The 16,322-nt window shown below is 39.3% G+C and overlaps 1 protein-coding gene across 3 annotated transcripts in view; it reads left to right on the plus strand.

The window, feature by feature from the left end:
* The first annotated feature begins 5,798 nt into the window (after positions 1 to 5,798).
* tfdp2 (transcription factor Dp-2) overlaps positions 5,799 to 16,322 on the plus strand; it is a 66,375-nt gene continuing 55,851 nt past the window's right edge. Inside the window, exons 1-2 of one of the 3 annotated variants that reach the window (XM_079823889.1) lie at positions 5,830 to 5,952; positions 8,807 to 8,863. The gene's annotated coding sequence lies outside the window, so the exon portion shown is untranslated. Of the gene's footprint in view, positions 5,953 to 6,338; positions 6,483 to 8,806; positions 8,864 to 16,322 lie in introns of those variants that run through there. The other 2 variants (XM_079823887.1, XM_079823888.1) reach the window with 2 other exon arrangements.

Genomic DNA, 16,322 nt, shown 5'->3' on the forward strand with positions numbered 1-16,322 from the left:
CAATTCCACAAGATGGCAATATCTGATACACAATGATGAAGTGACGTTTCACTCATAGACACCGCAGGCAGAAAAGAATAGGAAGAATCATCAGCAACACTTGAAATGGCTCAGTGATTTACAGCAGAGCAAGACCTGAACACAATCCAATATTACTGTCACTGTCACTGATGGTGGATCTTGTGAAGAAGCTGTCAGCGATCAAAATATTTGTTAAAAATGATAGTTTTGAGAATATGTTTGAGATGGTGAATATGAGCCAGACGTTGAATGTACTGGGAAATGAGCTCTGATGAAAACAGTGATGATGGTATAAAACATCTGCTCAATCTGAACCCTTACAAGCTCCAAAAGATAACAAAATATGCTGTAATTATTCTGTAATTGTTGCTCTAATATCAGGAGAGTTTTATATTATCGCCACAGGTAGAGATCCTGTGTTAGATATAGATCTGGGTCGCTAAAGGCGAAACATTAATTTAAGGGTTGATAAACTATAATCAGTGGCATCCTGTATCGGATGTACATGAGTTGTGTTTGGGCAGAAGAGTGACCTGGGATTAAGGTGACAGGTCATCCTCACTTCAACATCACAATGGAGGCTCAGTTAAATAGCCTCGATAAATAAAACTAATCCAAAAGTAATACAATCAGTATTCCTTAGGGAAAACTATAACATCTTATAGTGAATGCTGTTTTTACGAGTTCTGTCCCTGCTTGTGTACGGTGAGAAGGTCTTCCAGGTTTGTGGAATAATCGCACACACAGTCCAGCCACTGGTCATGTGACTATCACTGAAAACTGAGACACACACAGCATTTGATCACTGGATTTACAGCATTTCAATTTAAGTGTTTTCTCAGCATTACAACATTGCATATCTAATCAGCTCCTGACGTCACTCGGTGTATTGCTGTCTTCTGGAAGGCTTTTGTCTTTCAAACACACATAAATATTTAATTTCATTTTTACAGGGATTCTTCAATTTTTTTCATCAGCTGAAGCTTTTTGAACTATATACTTATTTGACGTACCCCCTTGAGATTTTAAGGTGCCGTGTGTAAATTTTAGCGACATCTAGTGTTGAGGTTGTGAATTGCAACCGTCCACCGCTCACCCCACCCTTTTGAAGCACATAGAGAAGCTATGGTGGCCGACACAGGACAAAGATGTCGTCGTCGGAGCACTGGATTTAGGTATGTAGGTTAGTAATATAAGTTAGGTATGTACATGGGCGTCAGAAGCAAAAAAAATGTGGGTGGGTCCTCAGAAAATTTTTACTGGAGTAGATGCCAATTACATTAAGTACAAATATACCACTTTGCTTGCTAAACGTATAGTTCGGAAAGACAAAATTACGGAAATCGCCATATCATTGAGGGTGGTAGTAGTGTAGGGGTAAGACGCACAGCATGTAGTTTTGACACAAATCGACCCGCGGTTTGTGTAATCTTCTCCGATTTCCCATCACATATCAAATCGGAAAGGCATTTGTTTTCAATAAAAATTAAGAAAATATTAGAAAAGTGGAAAAAAAGCGTCTAACGTTTTAATAATAAGTGTTTATCGATTAGGGGTAGGTAAACAGACATGTGCTGGATTAGAGACGATAAAAGTGAGTGGGTCCAATATCATTGATCTTAAAAAGTGGGTGGGTCTTGTCCCACCCAAATAGCCTACAATGGTTCCGAGGCCCATGGGTATGTAATATAATAAAATTAAGTCAATAATAAAAAGAAATTCACGGTTATCTGATGTCGGTTATTGGTCACATGACATGCAGGTAAACAAAATCTTTTTAAAATCTTTTTTAGCAAGAGTTTTATTTTGACTGTTTTTATTTTTAAAATTGTGTCATTTAATTTTAAATTTTTATGATTTAATTAATAGCTTTTCATTAAACTCACAAACCCCCTGTTCCTTCACGATCCCCAGTTAGGTAAACTGATGTAATGTAATATTTAATGCACCTCAAGTTGTTGATAACAATGAATTTTGGGATTTGTAATATATGGGATAATTTCTCTTTGTGTATTAGATTTTTATAGCCTATATTAATATGGTACAAGATTATCCTAATCAAACCAAGTTTCTCATAAACAAGTTAGGTCAAAAGTAATCTAAAAGTAATCAAAAAGTAGTCATATTATATTACCATAAATGTGTAATGTAATGGACAATTTTTTGTCATGTAATGTGGAATCAGTAACTGTGAAATAAAATGTGTAACTCCAGTAAAGTGAGGAAACCCGTCGCCTTAAAATTATTAAGTAAATAAACAATTGAAAAAATTAAGTTATGTAAACTTGACAATTCCACATAACTTAATTTTTTCAATTCTGCATGGTTTATTTACTTAATTTTAAGGCGATGAGTTTTCTCACTTTTTTTTAATTCACTTCACTTTTTATAGTAGGCCTATACTGATATCTTAAAGGTGCAGTGTGTAGTATTTATGAGGATCTATTGACAGAAATGCAATATAATACACATAACTATGTTTTCAGTGGAGTATAAAGACCTTACATAATGAACCGTTATGTTTTTATTACCTCAGAATGAGTAATTTCTATCTTCATACACCGCAGGTCCCCTTACAGTGAAGTCGCCATTTTGAATTTCTTAACTCTTTCCCAGCCATTGATGAGTTATCTCGCCTTTTATTGGAAAACGCTTCCGAGTTTTTACGGCTTTCCGTGTTTTCAGTGTTATACGGTAGGGGCGCATCTCCTGAACGAGTACACTATCCAGATCAAAACACAGGAGAAGAAGAAGCAGAAACAAACGATAGCATAAGCAGATGCATATGAAAAAATAATGCGGTCATCAACAATAAACAGCATATCAATCAAAAGGGCCTAATGTTACGGAGTGAAATGTCGACCCAGGAAGCGGTTAGGACTGTGCAGGGGTGTTGATCTACTCCATCTGTGTTTTGATCATGAATCCGTTCTGAATCCGATCTCTGACAAAAACACGATATTCTCTATTTTTTTGTGCTCAAAATGTGGCTTTTTTATGAAACTTACCCACATAAAAGAAAGCATGAAGCTAGAATTAAAAGCAGAGGGTCTGTTCTTTCTTTTGATATATTGCATGTTCAGATATTCATAAATCAAAATATTCTAGGGGCCATGAAAGTTTTGGGAAAATGATCAAAAACACTGGCGGTGGCTGACAAAAAAAAAAAAAAGAAAACGCTGGAAAGAGTTTATAATTGCAGATATCTCTAATTATCATTATAACTAGTCAAATTATAATTATGACTCGTCAATTGTGACTATATAAAATATATTTATGGATTGTCAAATCATAGTTTTATGCCAGTTATGCCTACCATAGGGCGTCACTACAAGTATTTGACATGCCGGTAGTTGTTTTTATCACTCAGTGACTATGGAAGAGAGAGTTAGTCAGTGAAGGGACAGTGAGCTTTTATACCGCAAGTGCGCATGAAGTGTGTCATTTGGGACAGGGCCAACACACACACACACACACACACACACACACCCCTGTCATAGTTAATTTCAGTTTCACTGTTAGAGGGCGCTATAACTAAAGCAATACTCAAAACTGTGCGCCTGGAAATTCACTATCTGAATCTACTTTGTCCTCCATGATGTCCCGAATAGATTTGCTTTATTAAGATTATTATATTTAGCATTGTGACCGGTGTGACTATTTTTTCTTTGGTTTCAGGTCAAGTTTATGCCATGGTCTGCAGAGTGTAGGCTGTGTGTCTAAACCACAAGTGTCATACTGGGAAAGTGTTCTGCAGCGTGTGCAGTGAAGAAGGCAATGCGATGCATTAGAAATTCAACAACACGACCAGAGCTAAAGAACATACTGGTGGAAACACCCTGTAGTAAGTCACAAACCCTCCAGTCACATGAAGGTCGCTGCTGCAAGTTCAAGCACCGCTGCTTGTCAGCAAACTCGTCTGCTCCACACCCTGTGAAGATCAGCGTTCGGCTTCACAGGAAATCCTCTCCAGTCTGTTAGAAAGATGAAGAGCTGCTGTTAGCCGGTCCCGTGAGGTTTTGCCTTATCGTTCCCTGTTTACGTCCTGCTCTTTCAGTCACAAATACACTTCACAGAGGGCCCTTGCAAATCATCTGAATGAATTTCATAGAATCAACTGGGAAAAACAGTGAATTGCCAAATGATGTCCCTATTGCAAGACGTAGAATTGATATGGTATGGATAGTGCTGATCTATTGCAGTCATGCCATGGTTGCTCTAGCAGCTGGTGCAGATGTGCAGAGAGCAGGTGCTGTGGGCTTGTCATGGCGTCTTTCCTTATCAAGTCCAATCTGCACTCTCTGTTTTGTAGTTATTTCATATTCAAATGAGCAACTGCCACTTCGACTTCAAATTCGATAGGTTTCATAGTTCTATGCAAAATATGTTTTATGGCATGTATGATATTTAATATCTCACACAACATTATGACCAGCTTCCTAATATTGTGTTGGTCGCCCTTTTTCTGCCAAAACAGCCCTGACCCGTCGAGTCATGGACTCTAATAGACCCCTGAAGGTGTGCTGTGGTATCTGACACCAAGATGTTAGCAGCAGATCCTTTAAGTCCTGTAAATTGCGAGGTGGGGCCTCCATGGATCAGACTTGTTTGTTCAGCACATCCCACAGATCGACTCGATTGGATTGAGATTTGGAGAATTTGGAGGCCAAGTCAACACCTCAAACTCGTTGTTGTGCTCCTCAAATCATTCCTGAAGCATTTGTGCTTTGTGGCGGCGCATTATCTGCTGAAAGAGCCACAGCCACCAGAGAATACAGTTTCCTTGAAAGAGTGAACATAGTCTGCAACAATGCTTAGGTAGGTGGTGCGTGTCAAAGTAACATCCACATGGATGGCAGGACCCAAGGTTTCCCAGCAGAACATTGCCCACAGCATCACTGCCTCCGCCGGCTTGCCTTCGTCCCATAGTGCACCTGGTGCCATGTGTTCCCAAGGTAAGCTATCCACCTATATATATATTTATATAGTGTAAAGTCACCAATCTGTATCTCTTACAGTGCTTTGTAACCCACCTGGAGAAATATCCACTTAAGTAAAAGGTGCCACGGTCTCCCTTGAAGTTGAACTTGAACTCCCTTGAATGAATATTTTATAGAAGTGTGACCTATATAGGCACATACTTCGTGTTAAAGACTGTTAATAAACTATTAACTCTTTTAGAAACATTTTAAGGATGTAAAGCTGTTGCTGCAACGCCTTCCTTCCTTCCAGTCACTTTGTTTGTGATGGACCTTAATATGTGACGTAACAAGTGCAATAATGTGCAATATGCTAATGAGCTTTTGATGTCTTCGGTTTTGGAGCAAAACTTTCCACAGGAAATCGCCCTTCGACTCTCTCAATAATTGAGTAACCCTCACAATGTTGTTGTATTTTGCAGCCAACCAGGGAAATTGCCTCACGGGGGTTTTAAAACAATGTCTTTATAGTTTTTTTTTTAAAAAACGAAACAAAAATGTAATATTTAAATGCCCTTTACGTCTTCAACATGTGGTTACAACCAGATGGCGCACCACGCCAAAATAGCGCAGTCCCGCACAGCCTCCCATTGTTTTGCTTTTGTCTGCATGCACTAATTAAAATCACCATAAAGCTTTTTAAATTACTTTATTCATCTGATTGCCCCCGCATAGCATGCAGCCTTTATGTGGCGCGCCACGCCTGCTTTACATTTCGCTCAGGACAGCCAATCAGCTTCCATCTGGCGCGTGGCGTCACGGACAGGTGTGACCAATCAGAGGCGGCGGCCGACTGCCACCGCCAAGCTTGTGTGCGGAGTTCAGCGGCAGTCAGGAAGTGAGCGCAGCGCGAGGCGAGCGGTTACTGCGCTTTCACTCTCATACATTCACAAGCGGGGTTTGTTTCCCACTTTGACAGACCATTTCAACACATCCCAGCCCGAGATCCAAGGTAAGGCGTGACCCGGCGTATTTAGGATAAGTTGGGAACGTGCGTCATGACGTGTGTTGTGGACATAGTGTTTCATATTTTGACAGCAGCGTTTATTGTTTATGTGCTCAGCCGCAGGCGATTAAACAAGTTTATAATTCACTTTCAGAATTAGGTTTGAGTCATTAACGATGAATAAACCGTCCCAGTGTTGATGTTTTTATTGTAGTTTGCTGTATTTATTTATGCGAGCAAGTGCGATTTCAACTAATGTTTCGATGACGTCTTATGTTTTTTGTTTTTGTTTTGTTTTTACTCTTAATTTTAACTTAAAGTCTAATAATGCTGTTATATTTACTTATAAAGTGCAGCGAGTGTGAAAAGCGCGTGAGTGTTGAGCTGTCACAGGCAGTGAGTGAGTGAGTGCGCGCGCGGAGCGGCTCGTGCGCTGCGCGAGCGCCGGGCGGTGGTTCGTCGGTTTGTTCTGCAGCTTTTGCACATTTCCGCTGCTCCGGGGGACCCGGTCCTGACGAGTTTACCGTCGCGTTTCGGTGAGAAGTGCCTCATATTCCCTCACATTCCCTCACATTTCGTCTAGTTGTAGTAATAGTCAGGTAGTTTATTCTAGGGGGACTCAAAAAACGTTGGCCTTCAGGCGACAATGTCAAATGAAACTTCTGAGCAGCTTTTACCTCAGCAGCTCGGGCTCATAGTGTTCTGTTTTCAGGGCAGTGTTGGGGTTTTAAAGCGTTTATATGTGTAAAACAATCACAAAGAACAACAATGCTGTCAAAATCTTGTAAATAAGTAACGTTACTTGAGCGTTATTTACTCTGGTGTCAGGTGAGGAGACTGTGGTCGTTTGAGTAACTGCCATGATCATGTGCCATGTTTACATGTTAAATGTACCATATTTACAATTCTACCATGGTCATTATACTATATTGTTACCATGGTACCATGTATACTAAAAGTCATTGTAATTGATATGGTAAACAACAACAACAAAACAGTATGGTACTGCCATGATGGTAACGTTACGTCCAAAACCTAGGGTAGTACCAGTATTTATTCATTTATTAACTTATTTTTCTTTCCTAATATTGTGATTTTTTTAAATAATATTTGCTTTGTTTCTCTCAAATTATTATTATTATGTTGTCTGTGGGTTCTTTCCCCTTTGATACGGTCTATTTTTTGCAATTTTGTGGAAAAACCCCTAAGCCTTGTTATTTAGGTTTGTTCACTCGTAAAGTTAAATATTCAAGAAAATATAAATATGTATGTGACCCTGGAGCACAAAACCAGTCACAAGTCTCACGGGTATATTCGTGGCAATAGCCAACAACACATTGAATGGGTCAAAAGTATAACATTTTCTTTTATGCCAAAAATCATTAGGATATTAAGTAAAGATCATGTTCCATGAAGATATTTTGTATGTTTCCTACCATAAATATATCAAAAACGTATTATTAGTAGTAATATGCATTGCTAAGGACTTAATTAGGACAACTTTAAAGGCGATTTTTTTTCTTTTGCAACCTCAGATTCCAGATTTTCAAAGTTATATCTCGGCCAAATATTGTCCTAACGAACCTTTCAGCTCAGCTTTCAGATGATGTATAACTTTTATATATCTACATATTTATAAAAAAAATATCGAAATCCCAAATCGAATGGGTTTGGATGATGTATAAATCTCAATTTTAAAAAAAATGGACCCTTATGATGAGTGTCTTTTCTTCTCGATTGTGATTCACGTCGGCTTCTCGAACGAAACTAAATGGGGGGCGGGGCTTGATTTTGTCCATGAGGAATTGATTGGATGGGTTGTGGTTTGCTATTGGTGGATCTCCCGTGTGAGTGACAGGTTGATCCCGCCCTCGCGTCATCATGTTATTTTAATAAGGATGTTCATGGATAATGTGTAACAAATACTGCAAGTATATTCCATAAAAACACGAACGGTCAATGTAGTTTTCCCGGAGATGTGTTTTAGCGTGAGTTTAGTGTGGCAATTGGAAAAGAAAGCTCTGGAGTGTGAGGTCATGGGGTTTTTGTTGGCTTAGTGCACCGAGATTGCAGGCCAGGCTGTGTCAGATTTGAAGCAGACATCTGTTGGTCCGGCACAAACGGTCTGGATATTTAATCCTTCCAGTGGAGAGGAGGAGGAGGGAAATGAGACCCCCACCCAGAGCTCACAGCTTTTGTGACAGGTGTCCCCCTGCTATTCAGCACCTCAAGCAACTTTTCCCCATGTGTGTGTGTGTGTGTGTGTGTGTGTATTCGCTGGCTCTTTTGAGGCCTTTGTCTGTTTATTTTTCTGTCTGTGGTCTGGTGTAGTAGAGAGAAGCTCCGCGTCAGCTGGTTTAACAGCCTCGCTTATTGAATGTAAAGTTCAGATGTATTGATCTGTTGACCTAATGCTGCATTGTCACGTGAGAGGCTGCAGTCCGTCTTTGTGTGTTTGTATTTGCACACGCACAAAAGAGAGTGAAAGGACAGAGAAAACACACACACACACACACCACGGATCCTTTTTGGCGCCATTTCCCAGCTGTCTTGTACTCCAGTGTCACTGTAACATGCCCCATGGGACACACACTCGCATACAGTTAGCGCTCTGCCGCCTGCGAGTGTTAACAGGCCATAGGTGTGTGTGTGTTTGTGCATCTTGCTGTGTATGTTAGCCCAGTCCTCCTGAGAGACTAAACTTAACCTTCTCCATTCATGTGCGCTCTCCATTCTAGGCTGCAGGAGATCCAGCATCTGGATTTCTCAACGCTTTGATCACAGCATTTTGGATTTAGTTACTTTTTCATATCAGAATTGACCGTTTAAAGCATATTTTGTGTGTCTCCCTCATCTCTAGCACACCTGATTCAACTCACCAGCTGATTAGTAGAGGCCGCAAGCAATTGACCTATCGGTAAGCCCCGCCCCCCTTAGTTACTGTTGCTAACTCGGACAAACAAACGGAGTTGCGCTATCTTACAATGCACAGCTGTCCGTGTTAAAACCTTATCCCAAGATGTTTTTGGACACAAATTGTAGCGTATATGCCGTCCGAATGATGGCCAAACTTTACTGATGGTTTATCAAGTTTATTGCATCGTTATTCCCTCCAAAAAAATCATCGTAAGAGCTGAACAAACAAAGCAGAAGAAGTGCGCATTAACAAACTCTCTCTCTCCGATGCATTATCATTAACATACACAGCAAATTACACAAAAACACTCAAACAACTAACAGTAAACAAACACATACACAGACCGTATGCCTTTTATAGGGTGCAGTTAATAACTGGTAAACTTTGTATCTGCAAAACAACTCCGATAAACTTCTCTCTCTCTCTCTCTCTCTCTCTCTCTCTCTCTCTCTCTCTCTCTCTCTCTCTCTCTCTCTCTCTCTCTCTCTCTCTCTCTCTCTCTCTCTCTCTCTCTCTCTCTCTCTCTAAAAACAAACAAACATATATATATACTATATATGTACAGATCATGTCACATGTAGCACAGTAAATAAGTTAATCTCCATAAGTGAGTAGCTGAAGCTCTAGCGAGTTAGCGGTCTCTATGGTTATGGATGGCTAACACATATTGTGCAGCGAGTGCGGCTGTGCTCTCATCTTCTCCAAGCATGAAGGACATTTTCTCAGTATCACTCAGTTCAGTGAATGATGGAATCAGAGTTTCAAATTTGGTCAGAAATGTTTCTCTCACATGATGATATTTAGGACAGATTAGCAGAAAGTGTTCCTCGTCCTCTATTTGCTGTAGATCACACTAGGTGCGTTTACATGGAGCACTGTAATCGGTTTAAAAGTCCAATCCGAATAAAAATACTCCATATAAACACCTCAATCGGAATAAAAATGGCCAAACCGAATGAAATTGTAATCGGTTTGAGAGAGGTGGGATAAACCTTTTCATGAACCGATCAAATGAAAAATTCCACCATGTAAACGATCTGATCCGATTACTGTGAGTGCACGTCTTTCTGTGACGTGATATACAGCGCGCGCCTCCTCAACTGAAGAGCGCGCGCCGCGCTCACACCAGGCTAATGTTGACAAGAGAGGAAAGTTCATTTTTCTGAGGTATTAAACTTTTTATTTCGTGACATGTTATGAACATGATGTTGGAATAATGACACAGACATAGCCTGGCTACAGCATCTCATCTTGACAGCGTTTGTCCCAGGCTTCAACTGCGCCTGACAGAATCATTTATTTTTCTGAGGTGATTCTTACACTTTACGACAAATAATAAATAGCTTTTATAAAACTCTACAAGTCCTGGTGGCTGTTGAGAGCTGCCATTTCAACGGGGAACATTCAAGCTGCTCTCTGTTTCTCGTTAGTTAAGTTAGCTATAAAAAAAATTCAACAACTGCTTCAAATTGGTTAAGTAACATTACCCACAGTCTACTTTAATTACTTATGTTAATATTTATACCTTTGTGATTATGGTATCTTTCCTTAATCATCTGAAATATATATGTTTAGTACTACTAGTAATGATGCTGAGCACGTCTTGAATGCTTCATTCATGTTTCACCGTATATCCTATGTTTTTATTAATAATTTGAGTGCATTTTATTGTTAATTTTGTGTTTTTCAAAATAAATGAATTTAATTCATTTTTGATTCCGCATTCATCATTCACAGCTGTTGAAATAGCCATTGAATTGGACATAAATTAGGTTAAACTACTGCATGTCCGGCCACAGAAAAATAAATAAATATAAAAATTACCAACACAGAACTATTGATCCACGATACGTAACGAATCTGAGGCGGCAGACAAACTGTGTGCGCATGTCACAAAATGATTCCTACTGAAAGTCAGCACATGTAAACACCAGATGGGTTTAGATAACGTCTCATGTAAACAGTCCACCGAATCTTTCAATCGGAATGATTTTAATCGGAATGAAAAAAAAGTGCGCATGTAAACGTGGCTACTGTCTACAGATCCTCCGCTCTCTCTCTGTCCATGTGTGTCTGTGTCTTCCTCTCTCTATTTCTAGATCATGGTCACTCAATCTGTATTTGGAGAGGATTTGTCTTTCTTTAAATTCTTTAATTACTAGATAATTGGCCAATTTAGTGGTTCTATTTAGGGTTGAATAGCATTGGAGTTTATTTTTGAGGTCAAAATGTGTTTTTAGTGTTTTTTTTATGTAAATTTCTTTAATAATGGAAATTGTTAAAGAAACAAGAATCTCTCTCTCGCTCTCTCTCTCTCTCTCTCTCTCTCTCTCTCTCTCTCTCTCTCTCTCTCTCTCTCTCTCTCTCTCTCTCTCTCTCTCTCTCTCTCTCTCTCTCTCTCTCTCTCTCTCTCTCTCTCTCTCTCTCTCTCTCTCTCTCATAACTCGCTGCATTAATAACTGCATTAGTCTTCTATCAGTGGCTCATATCTTTATTTCTTTAAAGTTTAAAGGCATATTTTTGCACCTGAGTGAAAACTGACAGTTAATTGTGGTTTTAAATTATCCTTTATTGTCAAAACATGACTAACACTTCTCAAACAGGTGAACAATTGATCAAAACTGAGGTAGATTTATTTATTATTAAATCAATATTAATAGAGTAGAATATTATTAATATATAGAATATAAATAGAATATATAAAATAAATATTATAGTAAAATCTAGAACTGTAATGATATAACATTTGGCTCTGCTGACTGCAAATGCAAAGTTAAAGTGCTTTAAAGATAATGTTTGTCAATAAACAAAAATAGAATAAAAAATATATATTTCTGGTCAGCATACCAAACCTTATAAATAAATGACATTGACAATATCAATATCTATATATAAATAATTTAATTATATATATATATATATATATATATATATATATATATATATATATATATATATATATGCATCTCATAATGACATGACCTGGTTTATTCTTGAGGAGCATTTTAGCATGGTGTAGGAATAGTTCATACACATTTGAACTATCAGTACAGTATGTACACACACCCTCTGAACACCAAAGGAGAACTTGTATGCAGGACAAGGATCTCAAAACACCATAAAAGTCTCTAATGGTGTGTGCGCACCAAAAGCGAAGCGAACACCACTCGCACGAATAAAAACATTGCACGATGAGGAGTGTGTGGAACCACATCAACAACGACATTTCTTTCTGACATTTTTTTTCATCATCAACCATGTTGGAGAGATAACTACTGTTGCTTCTCTGTACCTGTTGTGGAAGTCCCAAATATACCGTAGAGCCGAACGCAGACATGTCTGAGCTCACAGCACCTTACATGTCAATAAGCTCTTCGCTGATTGACTTGTGCGACAACGCATCATGCGACTTTTCCACTTGAGTTGAAATTTTTCAACTTGTGCGGAAGGCGTTCACGTCATTCGCGTCGGCCGGCACAAATTTGCGCCTATTCGTGTCTTTGCATTAACTTCTAATCTACTCGTGCAAATAATTCAATTAGCTTTTGGTGTGCACACACCATAAGACACATTCACTAGCTTATATTGTAATTGTTTTTTTTTTTGGGTGCATGACAGCTTGTGGTCAGTTTTTGGTTTTGTTGTGTGGAAAAGAGCAGCGGATGAACGTCTCCTGGTGTGTTTTATCCAAGAGAAAGAAATGTGGATGAGTAAATAATGACAGAATTCTCATTTATTTGACAGAAGCAGTCAATGTGTTTCTGGTGTTGCAAGGGTTAGTTCACCCAAAACCAATGAGGTTCATTCTCTCGTGTATACAAAAGCCTAAATTGTTCATCATGTCTCTTAGTCAAGACCAAGATTAGACCACTTGATTCAGATGGATTTATATTACAATCTCTTTATGCATATTTTGAAGCGTCAGAGTTTTGGGTGAATAGACTTTCAATAGACAGAAATCTGTCATATTTAAAATTATCTGATGTTCCGAAAATGATGAAAATCTAATGTGTTTGGGATGACATGAGAGTGAGTAAATGACAGACTCGTAATTTTTGTCTTTAGAGAACACAGGCTGTGTATTTATGAGAGACAGACTAATTACAACTTCCTGCATTTCCTGTTGTAGGAATCTTGGGCATCTTAAATATGAAATGTTGGACATTTAAAAAAAAAAAAAAAAGCCAGGCGGAGCAGATGTGCAGTATTTGAACAAGGCAGATGTTAAAAATCCTGTTGTTCTGGTTTTTTTTATTATTTATTTTGACATATAATTGGTATTGTAGAAATCTGTGTGACATTATAGCTTTAAAGGGTTAGTTCACCGCAAAATTAAATTCTGTCATCATTTACTCACCCTCATGTTGTTCCAAACCCGTAAGACTTTCATTCATCTTCAAAACACAAATGAAGATACCGTTAATAAAATCTGAGAGATTTCTGTCTCTCCATTGACAGCTACGCAACTATCACTTTGACACTTTAAAAAATTAATAAAGAGATTGTAAAACTAATCCACATGAATTGAGCGGGTTAGTCCAAATTTTCCAAAGAGATGATCTCTTTGGAAAATTTGGACTAACCCGCTCAATTCATGTGGATTAGTTTTACAATCTCTTTATTAATTTTTTAAAGTGTCAAAGTGATAGTTGCGTAGCTGTCAATGGAGAGACAGAAATCTCTCAGATTTTATTAACGGTATCTTGCTTTATATGATGAACTTAACTTAATTTAGTACGTTTTTATTTACATATTTAAGCATTCATCAACGCACACATCAGTTCTAAAAGAAAGCTCATGTTCGCTTGACATGTGTGAACCAATGAGGTTCATTCTCATGTGTTACGCAGCACGTTAGAGCGAAATCCCCCAATGGGATTTGTTCTTGCGCATTAAGCAAGTACGGTTAAGTTTCTGTTTATGTTCGATGATCAATGTTTATATGTAAAATAAAAGCCTAAATTTAATCTGTCCAGCATATAAAGCGACTGAGTCTCTTCAATTTGGTCTAAACTAGGGCTGTGCAATATATCGAAATTATCGAAATATCGCAAATGTGCATATCGCAAGGGCACACAATATCTGAATGAATGATTTTAATAGGCTACTTCAACATTGTGAAAATGTTATGTTTTAGGTCAACGCATATAGCAGAGAATAGACTGAGCACACGACTGTTACTTATGTGACTTGCTTGACATTAAAAAGAGTTATTAAACGCAATAACTTGCGAAAAACAACTCGTTGCAGTCTCGCGCTGTCTGACACACACACCGAAACATGCACACAAGCCGTTCTTTTTTTCGTGTCTTGTTACACACTCGAACTGTCAAATACACACAGTTGTGTCAAAATGGCTGTCTTGATGAGTATTCATGTAAACACAGTCATCATGCTTTAAGTGAACAATATCAGTTGGGGAAAGAAATAGATATTAGATAACAAGGATATCGCATATTGCATTTTACTTCCATATAGCCCTAGTCTAAACCACTCGATTCATATGGATTAGTTCTCTTATGCCGACACTGCACTATTTTAGCCCTGATTTTGCCTGAAATCATTGGCAAATCGGAGCTCGTTCACGCGAGTGACAATCACGCAGTGTGAGTTATCAAAGACGCTTTAGATCTGAGAGAATCACAGACTGTGAGATATTTGGCATGCTAAATATCCGGACCGAAATCCTGCTGTGTGAAATAAAATCTGCGGTGATCGCCAATGAGAGGGCAGTGGGCGGTTCAGGGAGAAGTTATAGATCTGAATATCAGTATTTTAATAGATATATTTACAATTATATCAAACAGAAACATTTGCTTGACCAGCTATTTACCTCCAACTCTCTTTGCAGAGACTCCCCGCATCTCCCCAACCATTTCCTCCACCATAATTGTTTTCTTTTTCTCCTTTTCACAGACAATTTGGATCGCAAGCTTCTTGCTCTCTGTCATTTATAATAACAATTCTGGTCTCACGAGAGCTCTGGTCTGACGCACGTGTGATCCTGCGTTGTTTCCTTGTCACTTCTGGCGTGTTTGTTTGCGAGCGGGACAGAGCTGTCTGCGATTCCTCCTATTGTGAAGCCATGCAGTGTGAAACCTCCTGTCGCAGATCCATCATGCAGTGTGAACACAGCAGCAACTGGTGTTACCCCAGAGAGTGTGAAAAGAACTGAGATCTTACAAGTTTGAAAATCGTGCAGTGTGAACTCGGCATTAATGAACTTTTTCCATTGTGTAGACTGTCAGTGGAGAGGACAGAACTGGCCTTACGGGTCTTGCAGGGGTTGGAACGACATGAGGATGAGTAAATTATGACAGAATTAACATTTTTGGGTGAACTAACCCTTCAAACCGTATGAAACTCTGACATTACAGTAGCTGGCCTGAGAGACAAAACCTGACCCTAGAAGAAGACGGTTTACAGTAATGCACTGCTGCTATCATGGCCATTGCAACAACACTGAGAAAGCAACAAGTTTGAAGTCATAAAGCTTGAAATCGAGGTAGTTGTAGGACGCCCATAGCTCTTTTTTATCTTCAAGAATAAAGAAGGCAATTGACCAGGCCTTTTGGAGGCTAACCTGTGCAACTTCTCAGCATTGAGTATAGCGTCACGCTGTTTCTTGAACATGTTTGCGTATGCTTCCTCTTTTCAGTGACCTTAAATGACAACATGAGCCGGGCTGTTTCTATTTCAGACACGCACACACAGATTCGCTCCCTCAGAAGACCAAATGTCACCCTCCTCCTCCTCCTCCTCTTGTCCTCCGTGTAGCCCACGCTAATCAGTTTGGCTATAGTAGCAGAGGCCTCCTGTAGAGTGTGGCTCCTTATAGCTTCGACAGAAGGAGTGATGGGGGATGCTGCTTCTAAAGCCTCAGATCTGCAGTGTCAAACTTATTTTATGCTTCGGACGTTAATATCGTCTTGCTGAGCTGCTGTGCACCTCTCAGTCCCTGTCCCACAGTAAATGGTGGATGACCTCGCTGTTGCCATGGAGACGGGCTGAGCCGCACGAGTGACAGATGGAGGGGGTTACAGAAAGATGAGGGAGTGGTCTGTCTTTCGAGGACACGAAACCCCCCACCATACCATCTGAAAGTCCTGCGAGGTGGATCTCTGTAACATGCAGCTCAGGCTCACCAGCTTCTACCAGCCAGCAGATCCCATAACTGAGTTCACTTGAACAATACACTACTAATTAATCGAATTATAGTACTTTTAATACCATTAGCACAACATATTGTGACTTGCACTTTCCCAGTCCTTGAAGAGTACGGGCTGTTGCAATCTTAAGTCCAGCCTTGAGCAGATCTGCAGGTCTGGACGGGCATTCAAAGCTTGAAGCCCAAACCCGCCTGGTAAGAGATACCCTGTGTCCTGATATATTTACATTTTATGACCAAACCCCTTGTTATTTCCAACCAGATCTCACCTTCAAAATACACATACAATAT

The sequence above is a fragment of the Gobio gobio genome (genome assembly GCF_949357685.1).
Source record: "Gobio gobio genome assembly, chromosome: 8".
Lineage (NCBI taxonomy): Eukaryota > Metazoa > Chordata > Actinopteri > Cypriniformes > Gobionidae > Gobio > Gobio gobio.